At 37.8% G+C, this 20,978-nt stretch overlaps 1 pseudogene; it reads right to left on the bottom strand.

The window, feature by feature from the left end:
- Positions 1-17,092, bottom strand: part of LOC108712383 — a 613,424-nt pseudogene extending 596,332 nt beyond the window's left edge.
- Between the last annotated feature and the right edge of the window lie 3,886 nt (positions 17,093-20,978).

Raw genomic sequence — 20,978 nt, forward strand, 5'->3', positions numbered from 1 at the left:
CTGGCTTTACTGGGCCTTGTTGTACCCAGGTTCCCTGGAAACATCCAGCTGGATCAGCAACCAGAAGCCAAAGAGGAAGATCCACCCTTTCTCACTCACTATACCAAAGTGTGACAGGATGTGGCCACAGCACCTCTTGGCCAATAACTGTGATATGTAAATTACAACTAGCCACATGGGCATCTGTCCAGCATCTAAAGAGATCAGGAAGTGTAGGGATTTAAAGCCATAGGGGCACATTAACCCTATGGGTCCCTACATTGGCTTAATTTCATGGGAATAAAATATTTTGTTAAATTCTGTAATTTTCTGAAATTATCAAATTACTCTTCACTAATTCCTCTCAGCCATTTGTCTCCAGACAGGAGTCAGAGTCTGTTTTTGATTAACCATTATGTGAAATACATTGAAGTGTCATCCCTCTGCCATGACAATGTTTCAGAGCTAACCTTGCAAAATAACTACCGCCTACACAAATCTACATGCAAAGAGAGAGAGACAAAAAAAAGGTGCAAAAACTAAATTATTTCTTCTGTACATGTGAAAGCCTGTTTATTAAAGGTCAAATTTTAGTGGTTTACAGGTTTTTGAAACCACAATTAAACTAAAGTCTCTAAAATCACAAATGAAAGTGATGAAAAAAATTTAATATAAAAAAACATTGAATTACAATTAGTGGGTTATTTACTAAACTCTGAATACAAAAATCACGAAACATTTATGATTTTTTTTTTATAAAATCAGACTTTTAAAATCACAAATTTTTCGGAATTTATTAAACCCAGAGGATAGAAAAGTCTGAATCTGAAAATCAGACATCTCAGACCTGTCAAGGTTGCATATAAGTCAATGGGAGAAGTCCCATTGATTTTTGATGTTCACTGGGTTTGTGCAATACCCTGAAAGTTTTCAGAGTTTTTTTGGCAGAAATCTGAGTTTTCGGGTGAAGAATACAAAAAAATCTTGAAAATCGGATGAAAATTCCAGAAAAATCACGGAAATCAGATTTTTTCCTGCAAAGCTAATTTTCGGGAAAATGTAATAATAAATAAGCGGAAAAAAAAACCCTAACGGATTTCAGAGTTTGACACTTGATAAAGGGCCTAGCCCAAAACATGTAGGGGGTTATTTACTAAACTCCCAATGCAAAAATCGAGAAAAATGTGTGATTTTATTTTATAAATCAGACTTTTAAAAAATCAAGATTTTTTCAGAATTTATTAAACCCTGAGGATGTAAACGTCAGAATCTGGAAATCTGGCATCTCAGACCTGTCAAGGTTGCATATAAGTCCCAATGATTTTTTGATTTTTGATTATTTTGAGTTTTCGGGTGAAAATTACCAAAAAATCTTGAAAATCGTGAAAATCGGATGAAAAATGCGGAAAAATCTTGAAAATCACAGTTTTTCCCACAAAGAAAATGATGGGGAAAATGTAATAATAAATAAGCGTCAAAAACCCAAGCAGATTTGATCAGAGTTTGTAGCAGAAAATGTTGAGATAAATTCGGACTTTTATAAATAACCCCTGTAGTGTGTATTCACTCCTTCAATAAACGTAATTGCAGTCAGTCTACTGCCTTGGATTTGTCCTACACAAAGAATCTATTTATGGACTGACTTGATTGGGATATCAGCACAAGATACTAAGGGGCCGATTCACTAACTTCGAGTAAAGGAATCGAAGTAAAAAAACTTCGAATTTCGAGTTTTTTTGTGCTCCTCGACTATCGAATTGGCATAAATTCGCCTGAGCGCAAAAACGCTGCGACTATTCGCCATTCGACAGTCGAAGTACTGGATCGAGCGCAAAAACGCTGCGACTATTCGCCATTCGACAGTCGAAGTACTGGATCGAGCGCAAAAACGCTGCGACTATTCGCCCATTCGATAGTCGAAGTACTGTCTCTTTTAAAAATACTTCGACTGCCTACTTCGCCACCTAAAACCTACCGAATTGCTTAAAAAGCCTATGGGAAAGTCCCATAGGCTTGTTTTCCAAGTTTTTGATCGAATAAAAAGGCATTCGATCGAATGAAAATCCTTCAAGCGAATATTCGATCGAGCGCCTATTCGCCAATTCGACTATTCGCCAGCGCATAAATTCGCCCGAATTGCCTATTCGATTCTATTCCCCAGTCGAATTTCGAGGGATTTAACCCCTCGAAATTCTACCCTTGATGAATTTGCCCCCAAGTGTGACAAGCCATTAATTGCAATTGGTAAGCCACATCAATTCTTTTTTTTTTTTGGAATATAATGAAGTGGTAGACCTGAAAGAAGAAATTGCCCTGGTAGAGGGCAGGAGCAGTAACTAGTAGATATAAATGGAGTGCAAGATGGGTGAAACAAGGTATAAAATATGAAGAAAACATAGGAAGTTGGGAGGATGAGGAAGTAACCAGAAGCCGAAAAGGACCAGGAGCAGCATGGCGAAAGTAACAGCAGTAAAGAAATACTAAGAGATAAAAGAAAATCTTCATTAAATATTAGACCTATGCAAGTATGACATAAACAAGGAAGTGGATCCTAATGTCAACACACAACTAATGAAAATCATCCACACTGTGCATGTTAATGATACTCATTGTGATGGTGATGACTTAACAAACATGATTGATGCAATGAAGGGGAAGAATACAATAAAATGACAAGAGAAGCACAAGGTAACTATGAACATATACATCTCAAGCAGCAAACTATTTGCTGCCATACTAATAGATACATTATTTACAACAATGGAAAATAATCCTAAAATTCTTAATGACCAAAAAGGCCAGTGGGAATAATCCCAACCATAACATAGTGTAATTGTTTTGTAACAATGCATATGTCCCTTTTCAGGAGGAGAAATGTAGGAATTTTAACCAACTTAAAGTTGTGACGAATAACTAAAATGTAGCTGTTTGTCTCCATTAGTAACCAAGTAAACCCAGAATCGTTGTTCTCTGCTGGCGTCTTTTTGTTTTTCATTGGATTTTAGTGTAGCCTCCAGTCTGTTTGTAATTGCACTGTACTGTAGGCAGCTTGCCTCAAAACACAGAGCATATGGCATCCTCACAGGACAGGATAGTGTCTTTTTGTTCTTAATGTGCAAGTCAGTTGGTCACTATCTCTGTCTCGCTCTCTGTCTTGCTCTCTCTCAGGAATAATTGAAACAGCTGATCTAATCCATTTTGGAGGTGAGAAATTCTCTTTTGTCTTTCGCCTGAACATTTTGACTTGATTCCGTCTGAGCTGCAATATATCCAGAAGGGAAGCTAATGTACAGTGCACAGAGCAAATCTGATGGAGACACAGAAATGATGGAGTGTTGCTATGTTTATGCTATAAATGCTTTGAAGCAGACAATGCCTCTGAGATCACAATCGGATAAACCCGGCACTACCTCTCCCCCCCACCCCCGTAAATATTGCCCTCATTATAACGATCATCATTCAATAAATAAATCATGTTATGGAACCCAATAGTCATTATAATATTTTGGAAATTCCAGTACTGAAAAAAAAAAAAACAATGGCATCACTAAATGATGACTTTCTGTGTTTGTATATTATACCACTTATTCTATTGATCCTAGTTACTTTGTAAGATTTACTGTATATTTGCTTAAGCTTCCACTAATAGTGAAACAAATGGGATCTGGTTACCAATGGAGCAAATCCTAGGACCAGAGCAATTATTATAAATAACCCGCTGAGAAAACGAGAGAAAAGGATTGGTAGAGGGAGGGAAGAGAAAGAGGCAGCCAGATAGATAGATACAGTACATGGAGAATACAGAAATCACAGATAGATAGATAGATAGATAGATAGATAGATAGATAGATAGATAGATAGATAGATAGATAGATAGATTGTGACTAACTAACTCTCACAGATGAAAAAAACAATTTAAAGCTTCTCTTTCTGGTCCCTAGTGAGTATTACTTAAATGTTTACGGAAATGTGTTAATTTGTTAAACAGCTAGGGTGTTACACACATTTTGTTTCCTCAAACAGTTCCAACAGTGACATTTCTATTTTAGTGCCAAGTCTTAAAATTTTAAGGTAACAACTAATGAAGTTGACATAGCATTCATCTGGATACATTAAAACTGATTTAGAATTCCATCCTAGCAAAAAAAAAAGCTTTTGTCCACTTTGCACAAATGATCTCTATGGCAACTGTTACTGCGGCACAGGAATTGTTTCGTGTGGTATGTGGTTTTGCCTTTATCATGATTCAGCCAAGCTATCCGAAAGGACGGTAAGAGGTATGAATACGACTTCAGTTTAATTGCTTGCCAGAGTTTAACAACAACAAATTATAAATGTGCCGGGATGGCAATGGAGCACGCAAGATTTTTTGAAAAGCGTGTTTATGGCACCGAGGATCGCACAACTCAAAAAAGAGGGAGAATATTCACTTGTGCCTGTGTTTGTTTCTTCTAAAGCTGCAATTATTAATCTTCTGAAGCGATGTCACAACCTTTTGATCACATGGCAAGTTTATGAGCTTGGACTGGAGCCAAACAACTGCTGCAGTACACGCTGAATGAAACTTTTGCCGAATAGCCTTTCAGTTCATGATACATGAAACATTTGGATTTCATATCTGAAACAAATAAATTGAATGACCACCAATGCAGAAATACTGTAAGAAAATGGGTAGAAAGTGTTATTATGTGAATACTTGCTTCCAGGGATTGAGTGGGTTGACTTTATTTAGCTAGCTGTTTGCACAAGTATCCACTATTGTACTAGTTATTTCTACAACCAACCAGCTTATGTTTCATAATGCTATGTGAACAGTATTTAGCTCTTTCATTGTTTATAACCAAAGAGAATAATAAAACTCATGTCTCTGAGCAATTAACATTCATTTTCAATTTATACCATTTCTGCAGTTTATACTGTTAATCCCAGGCTTTTGGCTCAAGCAGCCTAGGTGAGAATCATATAGCCTAGGGTTACCTGAAGTACAGAAAAAATACATACAAGACAGTTAAGGTCAATGACAATCATCTACAGCCTGTTTGGCAATATAGAACTGCCTGAAAATATTATTGTGATGACCCATTAGTTGAAAGTCGTGATGTTATATATTTAATGCTTATATGCTTACCCATTATAACACTGCCTCCTAGTGATCAAAGCTATATGGCAGGCTCTGTTTTCCTTGTTTGTAAACCCTCCTTCTATTCCCTTCATCTAGTGTGATGTCAGTTCCTCCCATCATCCTCTTGTGTTCCTGCCTTCCACGTGCGAGGAACTATTCTGAGGTTAGGAAAATAAATGTTCTTGGCCTGCAGCACTTGTCTATCCACCCCAAATAAAGCACATTTGCAGATTCCAAATGTCTGGTGAGTTCAGCTATCTGGCAAAGATTGCCCTCAGTGGTTGTTACAGCTCCATACAGGCCCAGCAGGGAGGTCTAGGTTGGCAATTATAAAGTAAAGATTCACACTGCCTTCAATTATCCTGGTAATAGGAGGCTTAAATGATGACAAGAACCAGGCCAATGAAGAAGGGCACCTGGCATGGTCCAGCCTCTCCATACCTTACACCACAACTCTTCAGCTGTTGATTTCCCCCTGCTCCCCATTTCCCAATCTCAGTGCAGGGCTGTATTAGGAGGTAGCAGAGGTACTTGCCTAGGTAGTGCCCCCACTTTTGCCTACCCCTACCTCCAGCTCTGATGACGACTTATCAGTCAGTACAAAATTACAGATAATATTTTCTAATATCCTACCTTGCCTATGATACACAAGTGGTCATTGAGTGAAGTTGTCTAGCTCATTCCATGCAATGTGATTCTACTATTTTATAACAACCATTTAAACAGGGTTGTTCAATTTTTTTTCTATGGCTCTCATGTTTAAAATTTCATCTGCTACCTGCAAATAAGAAATATGTTGCAAATAAGAATAGCATTAACACAGAAAAGTCACAGTCAATCTGTTTTTTTAGGAACATTGCCATGTAATATTTTCAATTACAGGTTGAATAGAAGCAGAACTAATGACCGAACTTGGTGCATAAAAGTTTGTGAAACGCCTGAAACATTTAGCAGAACTCTAAAAAACTCTCCAAAATGTATTGGATTTAATGTGAAGAAAAAATTACATTAGCAATGGGGGTTTTAGCTCTGCATTGGCATTTACCTTGCCCTACATTGTTAGAGATGCTTCTTTTGTCATAGAAAAACAGTTGTACTGTCTAAGTATCTCCTTCTAACAGTTCAGTTCAGGACCAAAATCCTCCTTTTCCATGACTTATACACTCTAGTGAATGCAACTGTCTCTCCAGAGTGCAGACAAGTGTGGAAGACAAGAAGTTTGAATTTGCAAAATTGTCTGCCGGTGGTGAAACCACAGATTTCTGTAAAAATTGTACTAAGCAGAAATGTTTGCTCATCCCTACAAGTCATATAAATAACCAATAAAGACCAATTTAAGCACTGCTTAGAACAGGTCAATCTAGGCAGTACAAAAATGAAAATACCCTCCATTTAATTTAGTAAATACCTTTAGAATAATGTTAATATGCAGAAAACATCCATAACACTCTTCGCATCTGAGCACCACAAAGTAAAACGTTAGTGTAAAAAAACTGGTTGAACGCTATTGATATGAACTACGTGGAAGCAGAATTCAGCAAATATTCTCTTAACCAGTGTTTAAACTTTTTTATTTAGCTGACAACACTGTCTTGGTCATTCACTATAAATCTATTTGTACTAGATTAGGCAGGAATATCTGAAATTTTTGCAGTTCCTTCAGGGAGAAAAACAAAACACCAGATATTAATGTGTCAAGCTGCAACCTCAACTGACATTTCTTGGTTAACCTATCAGTGAGAAGAAAGGCACATTAAGAATCAAGCATGACGTTTCCCATACCAACAATAAAAATGCCATAGAAAGCAGTTGCTATTGAAGGAAAAAAAAATGTTTTTGTAGAAAAGAAAGAGAATCAGAGCAGTTGTGATACACTGGTAGGAAAGGAGTAATGGAGAAGGGAAGTGTTACATTGACAAAACAAGGTGATATTACATTAAATGTTATACCATTCCTGCCTTTCTATTGTGATTCAACATTTGATATGCAATTCTGGTGGTGCTGTTTTTCAGGGTTTAGAAAAAATATAATAGTTTACCCATGTAGTCAATAGCCCAAACAATCTAATGCTCTCTTTAGGGATAAATATGAAATGGATGAGGATTATTATTGTCTACCAAGAGCATCTGCAGTTATAATAAAGGCATATATCTTAGAACCTATTAAAAATTGTCTTTTGGCTCAGCCATAATATGAAATATATTTAATTCTACAAAGTATTCATTATATATGCAGAACACAAACTCAGATAATGCAAAATAATACAAATAATATGTCTTTTCCCAGAGTAACCATGGAGTTTTAAAAATCCACAAGATTTTCTCCATTGGGGCAGAAAATCTGGCAAGTATGAAACTGCTTTTATTGCACACACAGTCTTTGCACAGAAGTGCAAAGCAATTAAAGTTTCAAGCTCTTTCTCATAGCCCACAGACAATTTAATGCATTCTTAATCACATGTCAACACATTTACATCTGTTCTCAAAATTGCCTAAAACCTGGTGCAGTACCATATGTCTGCTTTGCTCATGACACTATATCGGTGTGTACTGTAAATAAAAATAACCTTTTTATGTGTACATCATAGTAAATGACCAAAGCAACTGCGAGAAGAAAAATTTTAAAAAAATGTGTACATTTGCAAAAGATTCTCCAAAGCCATATCATGTTTGGTGGGCTCTTAACGATTTACAACCTATAAAAGCTAAGCATTTTAAATACAATTTAGAGAAAACTTGCACTCTCTTTGAGTTATATTGGTAATACCACTTTTTAATCCATATACCTACCACTTGAAGGGGTTGTGTATTAATAGGCACAGTTTGCAGGTTGCATTTGCTGGTCACCTGTTTAGAAGAAAACATCGTATTGGTTGCCATGGGTTACTGCTACAGGCAAAGTTTTATTACATATGGGGGATTGATAATTAAATACAGGAAATACAATTTATTTTTAGATGTTCATTCCTCTATGCTCCCTCTTACCCTATACTAAATAATAGTAACTCTAACAAATATTTAACTACTGTAATTAAGTCACAACTCAGGTCCAACTATTTCATTAATAATCAACTTTCTTTCTATATCGTAACATATCAAACTCCAGAGGATGGCTGAATTGAAAGCTATGTAGTGTTATGTTAACTGTAAATAATGAAGTTAATTAGATTTAATTAAAAGTTTGTCCAGGAGCAGTAGCCCATAGCAACTAATTAAAGTCTACCTGCTGATTGGTTGCTCCTGGGCAAAGTTAGTACCTTTTATTATATAACCCCCTATGTGTGGTACTGTTTAGTAATAATTGGTTGTAAGTGTAAGTGCAATGGCTTAATTTTAATTTGGTGGATTTTTCACCTAATAGTTTTGCACATTTGATGAGCCCTTCAAAACCTTAAGTTGCATCACTCCACTACATGGTATTGATAAAACGGCTAGAGAATAATATGTTGGAATCGTTTTTTCTCTAGAGAAGAGACACTAGCAAGGGGACATGATTTCTCTTTACAAGTACATTAGAGATTATAGACAGATAGCCGAGGATCAGTTTTCTCATAGAAAAAACAAGAGGCTGCCACTTTAGGCTTAAAGAATGGAATTTTCACTCAAAGTAATGAAAATGATTCTTCACAGTGAAGTAAGTGAGGTTGTGGAATGCCAAACTAGGTGATATGTGATAGAGAATTATATTAAAATCTTTAAGAGAGGCTTGGATGACATATTGGACAGACCATCCATGGCTAAAATGATCTCTAATGATCACTACATTTAGGGGCACATTTACTAAGCTCGAATGAAGGATTCGAATGAAAAAAACTTCGAATTTCGAAGTATTTTTTTGGGTACTTCTACCATCGAATAGGCTACTATGACCTTCGACTTCGAATCGATAGTCGAATTACTGTCTCTTTAAAAAATACTTTGACTACATACTTCGGCAGTTTAAACTTACCGAGGTTCAATGTTAGCCTATGGGGAACTTAGCCAGCACTTTTCTAAGTTTTTTATGATCGAATAAAAATCGTTCGTTCGATTAAAATCCTTTGAATCGTTCGATTTGAAGGATTTTATCGTTCGTTTCGAACTTTTTTTATTCGATCGTTCGATCAAAGTATTTGCGCTAAAATCCTTTGAATTCGATATTCAAATTCGAAGGATTTTACTTTGAGGGTCGAATTCGAGGGTTTATTAACCCTCGAAATTCGACCCTTGATAAATCTGCCCCTTAGATTTGTGTATGAATATATATGTATTGTGTGGCCTTATAAAAGGCGCACAGCTTGACCAAAAGTTGTGCACTATGATGTGACATATACTTCAATATATCACTTTTTCAAAACGGCTCCATTTTTTCTTTGACGCCGGCTAATTTTCGCTGGCGAATTTTTGCGGTGGTTTCGCGAATTTATTCGCTGGCGGGGAATTTGTCACGAATTCACCCATCACTATCTATTAAGGTTCATTAATAATGCAGAATAGATATTTGTACAGATCTATATATTTGGTGTCATTTATACTATGATTTTTGAAAACAATGGATAAAAATATCATGAAATACCTAGCTAGCTATTGTGAGCAGAAACCACACAAGCATAAAATTGATAGGAGGGTTTTGGAAGGAGTTTTGGAGGATTTGCAGAAATATAGGCAAGAAAGAAACATTCACAAGGAGAATTAGATATATATTTATAGAAGCACGGACACATGCTAAAACAGTATTATCATGTATTATTGCTTTACTTTTGCAAGTGAATACATCAGCATAAAGTATTAATAAAGGGTCACCGCGAATTTGGTATTTTAAGAGAAATTTAAAGAATAATCTAAGAAAGTACACTTTGTGAGTTTTGTATTTTTTACAATTTTATAATTTTTTTTATATAGCCATGGATATGCCAATGTTTTAGATGTAGCATAGCCATCCTTTGTTTTAATCTCACTTAATATAAGGGGTCTGTCTCAGGGCCCATTCCATGTTCCATGTCCAAAGAACAGAGCACTGTGCAACACTCCTCTTGTAGCCTTAACTCAATGCAAAGCTCTCACAGAGTATATTTCTGTAAATGAAGCTAGAACATACTTACCTTCTTACATTCTCTTTGGAAACCACCAGCCAAGCAAGATAAAGATATGTGTACTCCTATGGTGCCTTCTAGCATAAAGATACCCTTTAATCAAATAGGATTTTTCACCTTTAGTTGAGACGTATTTAAAATGAATCCATTACTAGAACAATTCCTAGCTTTGTGAAGTTAATCAGATAATGAAGGGGCAAAATGGAAAAATATTGAAAGAAATGGAGATTTGGTGTTTAAATATAAACATGTAATTACAGCATGGGGAAATGAAAACTGTTGCCAACTGCTGCTAATAAAGTAGGCACAGGTTGGAAGCTTAATCTCTAAAACAAACGTCAGCTATAGGAAAATTGCATTCAAAGCCCATGGACTTCTCCTAAATATGCTGTTGATGACCACAATTTATTCCAAAACACACATAAAGCTTCCATTTAGCTGAATGTTAAGGAAGGCATTTTTATGCTTTTTTATCTCTGGTATGCCAATCTTGTTTTAAATAAACAATACTTTGATTGACAGAAACAGAGCTGATCAAGTTCTATTTAAAAGTGTTCATCCAGCATTGGAGAACCAATGGGAGTTATTGTCAGTCATGGGTCCCATACTGTTTTGCAGTTTTTGAATAATATATTAAGAACGGTGAAGTCCTGAAATGCCACTGGCAGTTGCTTTGTATTTTATTATCAAGTTTCTGAGCAGAATCTATCACAGCCTTTTTTGCCATTTTCATATTGCTATATATTTTATTGGCACTTATGCTTGTGTTGTCTTTTTTATTTTGCAGCACCACATAGCACAGCCCTTTCTCAACAATGGCGCAATAAATAATGCTTGTAAATTGCCTATTCTTTTAATTAAGAACTAATATATATATCCTTTTTGTTATTTCTTACTTTGAACAGGGTAAAATATGAAAAAAGGCTTCTAAGTAGACTGCTGGTTTATTTGGCTTGTGCTCTTTCAGATCAGGAAGTAGAATGTGGCATTTTCAAATTTTGCCCTGCTTAGAGGTAAGAAAGGCGACTATGATCCATAAATCAATCTATAAGACAACATTAGATCCTCTACAGATTGGGGTTTACCTTTAAATTGGTTGTGAGCTCCCAAGGACAGACACATACTCTATAGTCTCCTAGCAAAGGAAACACATTCCTAACTTACCTGAGCTTGAAACTAAACAAAAGATTTACCTTAGACAACACTGTATCTGGTATTAAAGGAAATCAGGAATCTAAAAGCTGATTTAAGTAGGGGTACACATACTTATAGATAAAGACTGTCCTTTAAAGGAGAAGGAAAGCTACGGAGGCATTTTATTGCCAATAGATTAGCTGCAATAGTGCAAGCTAGAATGTTATATTTATTCTGTAGAATGTTTTACCATACCTGAGTAAAAAGCTCTAGAAACTCTCTGTTTGTTTAGGATAGGAGCTGCAGTATTAACGTGGGGTGACATCACTTCCTGCCTGAGTCTGTCCCTGCTCTGGGCTCAGATTACAGTAGAGAAGCGAGTGGGAAGAGGAGCAAACTGAGCATGCTCTTGCCCAGGGCAATGAGGTTTAAGCTGAAGGCAGGAAGTCTGATACAGAAGCCCATGTGTACACAATAGAAGGAAAGAAATACTGTATTTCTTTTGACAGGGGACTCAGAGCAGCACCACTTTGGGGGTTTACTGGTATATTTAGATGGACCTTTCTGATAAGGCTTACTTAGTTTTAACCTTTCCTTCTCCTTTAACAGTTGCCAAGGCTCTTCAAGACCCAAGTAGATATTATTTGTTCCTAATAAGGAGATATGCTGTTGTACCTTTACTTTTGATAAATATCTGAATGCCTAATGAGTGGATGGTCCAGTATCCATTATCAATATTCTCAACATTCTTTTTACTTTAATGGATCACAACGTCTATGTCTTGTTTGCTATTGACTGGTATTTAGTTTTACCCTTTCCTTTTCATATATTTTTTCTTCTTTCTCTATTTGCCTTATTATTTTCTCTCTACTTCATTGCTGTAAAGTTTTGATGGAACTAATAAAATTTAAATGACATAAAGTTATCTTTCACTAATTTGTAATGGTCTAAACAGAAAACAACTACTGAAATTGAAAACAAAGAAATTCTACAGAAGTGCAACTAAGCTGATGAATGATATGGAAGATATTAGTTATAAGGAAAGGTTAGCCAGGTTGAAATAGTTTATAGCTTTAAGCTGGCCATAGACGCAAAGATCTGATCGTACTAATCAAGGATATGTACGATTTTCGTACCATGTGTGGAGTCCCGTCATTTTTCGTCCGGCGGAGATCGGTCGTTTGGTCGGACAGGTTAGAAAATTTCTGTCGCCTGCGGGTAATATCTCTGCGTGTATTGCCGATCATACGATTTTCAGAAGGAGACTGTCACTAGCTTTGGTTGGACATAACTTTCCTACGATTGCTGTCAGGGGCAGAACATCGGCTGATTCTTTTGTACTTTATTTGATCGGAATGGTTAGTGGCAGGTCCGGGAAATGGGAAAGTCCGATCGTACAATGATTCATACAATCGTATCTTTGCTTCTATGGCCAGCTTAAGGGGATGTAAATGATAAAAATGCCTATCTATAAAGGGGCCATAGAATGAACTATGATGCTTTATTCACCAGAGGATCTTTCCAGATAATGCAGGGATATCAATTAAGAAAAAATTAGGTTCCACCTCCTTCCTTGCAATTGAGTTGGCAGGAGCCATATTGCACTGCTTCAGAGCCTCTCCTTTAAGAGATTACAAGAGATTAAGACAATCTGTACCTGGCATCAATTGCCCCTGCTCCATATTGGCAATTGCACAAAAGAGGACCTGAAACCAATGAGGTATATTCCAGAAGTTTCTGGAAAAATTTAAAAGCCAACTACAATTTTGAGAGAAATGTTATGTAATAGATGCAGTTTTTCTTTTGGGCTTGTAAATTATTGCAACCAATCAGCAGTTACATAGTTAATTCGGGTTGAACAAAGACAAAGTCCATCAAGTTCAACCCCTCCAAAGGAAAACCCAGCATCCATACACACACCCCTCTCTACTTTCACATAAATAATATATACCCATATCTATACTAACTATAGAGTTTAGTATCACAATAGCCTTTGATATTATGTCTGTCCAAAAAATCATCCAAGCCATTCTTAAAGGGATTAACTGAATCAGCCATCACAACATCACCCGGCAGTGCATTCCACAACCTCACTGTCCTGACTGTGAAGAACCCCCTACGTTGCTTCAAATGAAAGTTCTTTTCTTCTAGTCTGAAGGGGAGGCCTCTGGTACGGTGATCCACTTTATGGGTAAAAAGGTCCCCTGCTATTTGTCTATAATGTCCCCTAATGTAGTTGTAAAGTGTAATCATGTCCCCTCGTTAGTATTTACTAAGCTGCTCTTTGAAAGTACAGCAGAATTGGTTGCTATAGGTTTCTCGACCAGGAGTTAACTAGACAGTATCACTAGTCTAGTGAGTATTAGCAATTCTTCCTTTTGAACAAATAGTCCATAAAGCATATTCAGTTATCTTTTTCTGTTTGTTTCCAAAGGCATTAGATCACCCATTAAGACTTACCTTTTAAACCAACCAAAGCTTTGACATTTATTACCATACTTCTTAAATACACAGAATTTCTAATATTTATGTTTTGCAGAAATCAGATAAAAAGATCCAAGAAGGTGTAAACAATTGCTATCAGGTAATGATATTAAATAACGCAACCACGCCATATTGCTGTTTTATTTGTGTAACAAGTTTTTGGGCTCAATAACAGCCTTCCCGGACTACTACCAGTAGAACACCGGTTACACTGGACTCTCTAACCCAGAGTGGGCCTTTGCCATGTGGAAGAGGAAGGAAATGGTGTTGTGCAGCAGAGGTTCTTGAAAACAATAGAACAAAAAGGGTTTTGTGAACATCCACAGGGTTTACTCACATCACAGTGGTTCAGAGACAAGTGGTACAGGCACATCACATTCAGAGCGTAACACAGGCTGACACTCCCTGGGGACAGACTTGGCAGGAATCTCACTTCACCTCTGCGACTTATTCCAGTAGTGGTCGGATCACCTCAGGGAAATCCTCTACCCTCATTCCCTTTCCACTGGGATCCCTATACTACAGGCAATATGGCCTGGGAGAGATACCTCCAAACTGCCACTCCTATGTTGGAGCTCAGAACTGCTCTTTTTAGCTCAGCCCTAACTGACTTACACTCCTACAGTGTACTATTACAGGAGCTACACCTGTCAATATCTAATGCCTCATTCACAGGGCCCTGTACCCCAAATTTACTGGACCCATGCCCAGGCTCAGAACACACATCCACCCTGTTCCTAGGTGTAAGGCAAAAGAGGAAGCTGCCACTCCCTTCCAGCACTATAACAGTTTGAGGCAGGATGTGGTCACAGCGTCTCCTGGCAAATAGCAGGGGATATGCACATCTTTACCTAGGGACACATTTAACCCTTGGGGTCCCTACATTTGTTTAAATATTTTCCCCTTTCCCTTCTAGCTTTACACACATAATTATTGGGTTTATGCTGAGAGAGGAAATCTTGGCAAACACAAACTGCTGTTATGAAGCACTTCACCAAGGAAACGAAACAAGTTCCATGCTGTGTCACAGGCATGGCTGACAGCAAGAACAAAAAAGGCGTGTTGAAGAAAATTGTGATTACAGTAAAAGATGTAAAGAAATAGATTTAATTCTAGCACATCAGCATTACACCAGGCTTGGATCATATTTGTTGTTTCAAAAAACCATGTCAAGGATTTGTAAAACAGATTATGTTAATGTGCTCATCGCTGTGGCGTAAAGAGACAATTAGTTAGAACCAAACAAATTCACAGGTGGTTATGAAAGATTCTCACAGAACCAATGTAAACCCAGGAAATGGCACTTAAAATAGGCCTGACTCTTATACTGAAATAAGGATGACACAATCACTGCTCTAACAATTATAATGTTCCATCTATTTGCAGAATGAATTGTTTAACAGAAGAGTATGTATATACACAAGATAGATAGACAGATAGATAGACAGATAGGTCAATAACATTATAAATTGGGTGGCATTGTAAAAGAAAGTAACTTAATATTATTAAGTTATTAATAAAGTGCCAATAAAAAGACAGCACATACTACTGAAGACATGTTCTTTAAATCTTCTAGTGACCAAGTGTGAGGAGCTGGAGAATGAAAAACGCACCTAGGGTACCCTAGAACCCATTTATCTGGAGAGGGGTGTGTGGCTTCTCTGTCCCTCTCCTGCCCAGTTCTGTGTGAGATTCTCCTAGATACCAGTGACTTTAAAAGCACATTTTACCAGTAATTCAGTGTTTGCAAGTAGTAGAGGGTTTTTGTGACAAATGTATACTTATAAATTTGCTGTCACAATATCCAGGTCAAGGTAAACCCCCCGTGGTTAATGACACCCCAGGCATAAGTTCAAGAACCCTAATGGGAGCAAAACAATGCCCTTTAGTAGAGATTTTAAAGGCAGCTTGTGTTAGATACAAGAAATCCATAACTACAGGTATTTGCAGACAACAGCATTAGCACATGCAAGGAAACCGTGTCCTAATAGCCAGCCATAGGTCAGTAGATAAGTGCTATTGTGGCCTGTGCTTGCTGGTGAAGCCTAACTTGCTGAACACAGGCACTGTGTTTATGTAGTGATTGCAGGTCTTTTTGCTTACAGGGACCTGATTTCTTTACTTTGCAACTGACGTTACATGAATTAAATGACCGCTAATGCATGTGATCATTTATTATAGTCTTTGCTGCTGAGGTTTAAGGTAACACTCAGACTTATAGAAACCACAAACAAGGCCCACAATAACACTACATATAAGCAACTTAGTGCTTCTGGGTAACTGTATCATAAAACATTGTAAGCTGAGATCCTCAATATATATAGATGCTTTAAGGCTACATTCAATAAATAGAATCTGGGATCTCTGACTTCTCTGCTTACATTACAGCACTTTATTAGAAATAGCAGAAAAAAAGGCTAGCATTGTGCCATAGCCATATGATACTTACTGTACAAATTCTAGAAGGCAATTATTACTCTTACCTGACATGCCTGTGGAGCGTTTCCTCTTTAAATGGTGCAGCCTGAGTAAATGCAGATCATTGCAGTATTTTGGGGTTCTCACTGCCATCCACCTATAGCAATAGGAAAAAGAGTCAGATTATTTTCCAGTACAAGCCATTATCTCATAACAAGAATTTCAGTATTAAAACATCTACTAAATACCTCTAGTAACAAAAAACTAAACTACATTATATGGGACAGTTATGGGACCTTTTATCCAGAATGCTTGGGACCTGGGGTTTTCCCGGATACGGTATCTTTCTTTAAATTTGGACCACCTCAAGTCTACTAAACCCAATATGATTGTTTTGCCTCCAAAAAAGATGAATTATATTAATCAAATACATGGTACTGTTTTATAATTAATAATACAATGGGAGGTGGTTTTGCCACAATTCAGAGCTTTCTGGATAATGGGTTTCCAGATAATGGATCCCATGCCTATATTTAAAAATACTAACAATTGTTCAAGGAACATAAACACAGTTTTTATAGTCATGAGAGTAATTTTTTTATTTTCTTATGGAACCCACACCCGCTTTTCTCTGATACCACAGGGAAACACAAGCTAGATGAACGAATGGCTATTCAACAAATTTCAGAATGGGATGATGTTATTATTAAACCCTCGGATAAAGGTGGCAATGTTGTGATCTGGCCACGCATAATGTATATGACAGAAGCCCTCAAACAACTTAATGATAACTCTTGTTATCACAGATTACACTGTGACCCTACTGAGAAATTTAAAGCAACATACAATACTTTGATTGAGGATGGCTTCCAGACAGGCCTCATCACTAAAAGTGAATATAAAGCCCTGCTAAACACTTCCTCCACCACCCCGACATTTTATATGTTGCCGAAAGTGCATAAAAATATAACTAAACCTCCTGGGCGTCCGATTGTGTCGGGAAATGGTAATTTATGCGAAAGAGCCAGTCAATATATTGACACCAAATTGAGGAGCTTTGTAACCAATCTCCCATCATACATTCGAGATACAGGGGACTTGCTCTCCAAGTTGCAAGACATTAAAACCGAGGCCGGAACTCTTTTGGTGGGTTGTGATGTAGAATCTTTATACTCATCAATTTCTCATAAACATGGCCTACAGGCTGTACGATTCTTTATGGAAACCGAAAGCAACTGGGATGGCCAGTATATTGACTTTGTGACGGAACTGACCCAATTCTGCCTAAACCACAATTTCTTTGTCTTCAATGATAAATTTTACTTACAGGTGAGAGGGGTGGCCATGGGTGCTGCATTTGCACCCACCTATGCTAACCTATTTATGGGTTGGTGGGAGGCTTCTTGGGTATTTGGAGATCTGATGTCCGAATTCACCCAACATATAGCCATTTGGTTTCGCTATATTGATGACCTAGTCTTCCTATGGACTGGTAGCCGTGAATGTCTAGATAAATTCTTGTTGACACTGAATAATAATGATCTGAACATCAGATTGACTCACATGATCAGTGATTATAAACTGGATTTTCTAGACGTATCACTAATCCTGGATAGCGATGGCACAATATCTACAGATTTATATCGCAAATCCACTGCCACCAACTCTATATTACATTTTCAGAGCCACCATCCCATTACAACGAAAAGGGGCATTCCAGTTGGTGAATTTCTTAGGTTACGATGGAATTGTTCAGATTTGACTACTTTTAAAATTCGAGCCAGAGAACTCACAGAGCGACTTAGGACGAGGGGCTACTCTCATTCAATAATACAAAAAGCCTATCACAGAGCAATCAAGACGCAACGAGCAAACCTATTGCATGGAACAAAAAATGATGGCAGTGTGCCTGAGCAACCGACCAGATTTATCAGCACTTTCTGCAGGCAATGGCCAGACATTAATTCTGTTTTGGAAAAACACTGGCACATACTATTGACTGACCCTGTACTGGCCACACTAATAGGCTCCCGCCCACAACTATGCAGCCGTAGAGCCCCCAACTTAAGAGATCGCCTAGTGAAAAGCCATTTCTCGAAACACAAGACAAAACCTGTCAGAACAGGTTCATTTCCATGCGGACACTGTAAAGCGTGCAAGTTTATACACAATCAATCTTCAGTCATGGACCGATTTGGTAAACCATACAAGGTTAAACATTATTTTTCCTGTAACACGACCAATGTAATATACATGCTAACCTGTCCATGCAATAAAATATATATTGGAAAGACCAATCGAGCGTTCAAGAGAAGGATACTTGAACATGTGTTAAGCATTGACAATGCCCCAGACTGGGTGAGGGCTAATAAAAAACTTCCCCCAGTTGGTAGGCACTTCATGGAATGTCACAACAGCTCGAGCAAAGGACTGCACGCTGCTGGTCTATTCAATATCAATTTAGGGATTCGGGGAGGTGATTTGGAAACATCCCTCCTCTCCAAAGAAAGTGAATTGATCTTTTTACTTAATACTCTAAGCCCATATGGCCTCAATGAGAGTATTGCCATGAATATCTTTATTAAGCGATCCCACCCACTGCGCCCGTGCGGCGGACCACCGAAGACGCCGTTTTTCGTATTGACTTTGACAGGGAAAATTTTCAAATCGATGCCGCTCGTACAGTTTTGAAGCGACACTCCCCAAACTCAGACCGCATATTGTTGGTGCCACCCCGAATAAAAATATGTATTTTGGGGGGGCACCCCAAAGTGGGCGGAGCTACCAACAGCCAATGAAATTTTAGCAATTTTCTAAACGCTACTCCTCCCAGAGTTTTAGGAGTACAATTATGAAACTTTGCACACTTGTTGGGCTCATACCCGAATAGGTTGCTTGTGCTCTGTTAAGCAATCCCACCCTCCGTGGCCCTGTGGCGGCCCCCCAAAGACCCCATTTTTTCCCATAGACTTTCATTGGGAAATTTGAAACTTTTGCCACTCGTACAGCATTAAAGTTACACTCACCAAACTTGGGTCACTTAGTCATGGGGTCAACCTGAAAAGTTCTGTCACATTTTGGGGACTCCAAAAAGTGGGCGGAGCACCAAACAGCCAATCAGATTTTCCCTATTGACTTCAATGAGAAAATGTCAAACACTGTCATTCCCACAGTGTTAAAGCCAGAGACCCAAAACTTGGCACCATGGGTCACTGGGGTTAAAATTTGGAAAAGTGGGCGGAGTCTACCACAGCCATTCAAATATTAGCCATTTGTTTCAATGGGAAAAGTTAAAACTGTCGCCGCTCTTAGATTGTTCATGGGAGGGTCCTCAAACTTGGCACAGTTGGTCCCTGGAGGACCGGGATCAAAATCTGGAAAAGTGGGTGGAGCCAAAAACAACCAATCAGATTTCTTTGATGATTTCAATGGGAAAAATTAAAATTGCTGCCATTTGCACGTTATTGATGTCATGGACCTCGAATATCACAAATGTGCTCACTGGGTGTTTGCACTTCAAAGTTAGGAAAAGTGGGTGGAGCCACCAACAACCAATCAAATGTCATTCATTGATTTTCAAGAGAAAAACATAAAACTGCTGCCATTTTTACAGGTTAAATGTCATGATTCCGAAACCTTAAAGTGTTAGTCACTTGGTGACTCTGGTTCAGAATTAGGGGGAAAAGGGGGCGGGGCAACAACAGCCAATCGGATTTCAGCCATTGACCTTAATGAAAAACGCCAAATTGCTGCTATTATTACGGCGTAAATGCCAAGTGTCCCAAACTCAGCACAATTACTCACTGGGTGACTGTGGTCAAAATTTAGGAAAAGTGGGCGGAGCCAATAACAGCCAATCAGATTTTACCTATTGACTTCAATGTAAAAGTTTCAAAAACTGCCATTCTCACAGTTTTAAAGCCAGAGGCCCCAAACTTGGTACAGACCATGACTGGGTGACTGGGGTTAGAATTTGGAAAACTGGGTGGAGCTTAAAACAGCCAATCAAATGTTACCTATTGCTAATCAATGTCAATATATAAGTTTCTGCCATTCTTTCACAGTTAATGGCAGGGACATCAAACTTGGCACAGTCGCTCACAGGGGGACTGGGATTCAAATTTTAAAAGTGGGTGGAGCCAAAAACAGCCAATCAGGTTTTTTGGATTGATTTTAATGGTACAATTTGATCTGCTTCAATTTTCACCGTTTTAAAGCAGATTCTACCAACTTTGTGTACTCTCTATGCACCAGGGGCGACTGGCCCCAACACCTCTTGCGTTTCAAAGCCAACATCTTGTGGTTTCTTCAGAAACGACACCGTCTAGTTACTAGATTATTTTTTATTCAAATTTGTTTAGTTTTATGCATCAGCCCACAAAGAATTTGCAAAGTAGAAAGTAAAATGCATACTGTATACAGATATTGAACCTAATATCCAAAATACTTGAGACTTCTGTTTTTCTGTATTCTGTATATGGTGATCCATGTTATCTTTCAGTAACTTGGATCACCATACCTTGGCTATTAAAAATCATTTAAACATGAAATAACCCCATTAGGATTGTTTTATCAACAATGATATCTTAGGGGGTATTGTTTTATTATTACAGAGAAAAGGAAAAACATTTAAATAAATTAGAATTATTTGCTAAAAGAAGAACTAACGTTTAACTAAAGAAAAGGAAAAATGTTGTACAATATGTTTGGGCCTCTATACCAGCCAAAGGCAACCATAGCCCTTTAGCAGCAAAGATCTGTGCCTCAAAA

The sequence above is a fragment of the Xenopus laevis genome, chromosome 3S (assembly GCF_017654675.1).
Source record: "Xenopus laevis strain J_2021 chromosome 3S, Xenopus_laevis_v10.1, whole genome shotgun sequence".
In the NCBI taxonomy this organism is placed as follows: domain Eukaryota; kingdom Metazoa; phylum Chordata; class Amphibia; order Anura; family Pipidae; genus Xenopus; species Xenopus laevis.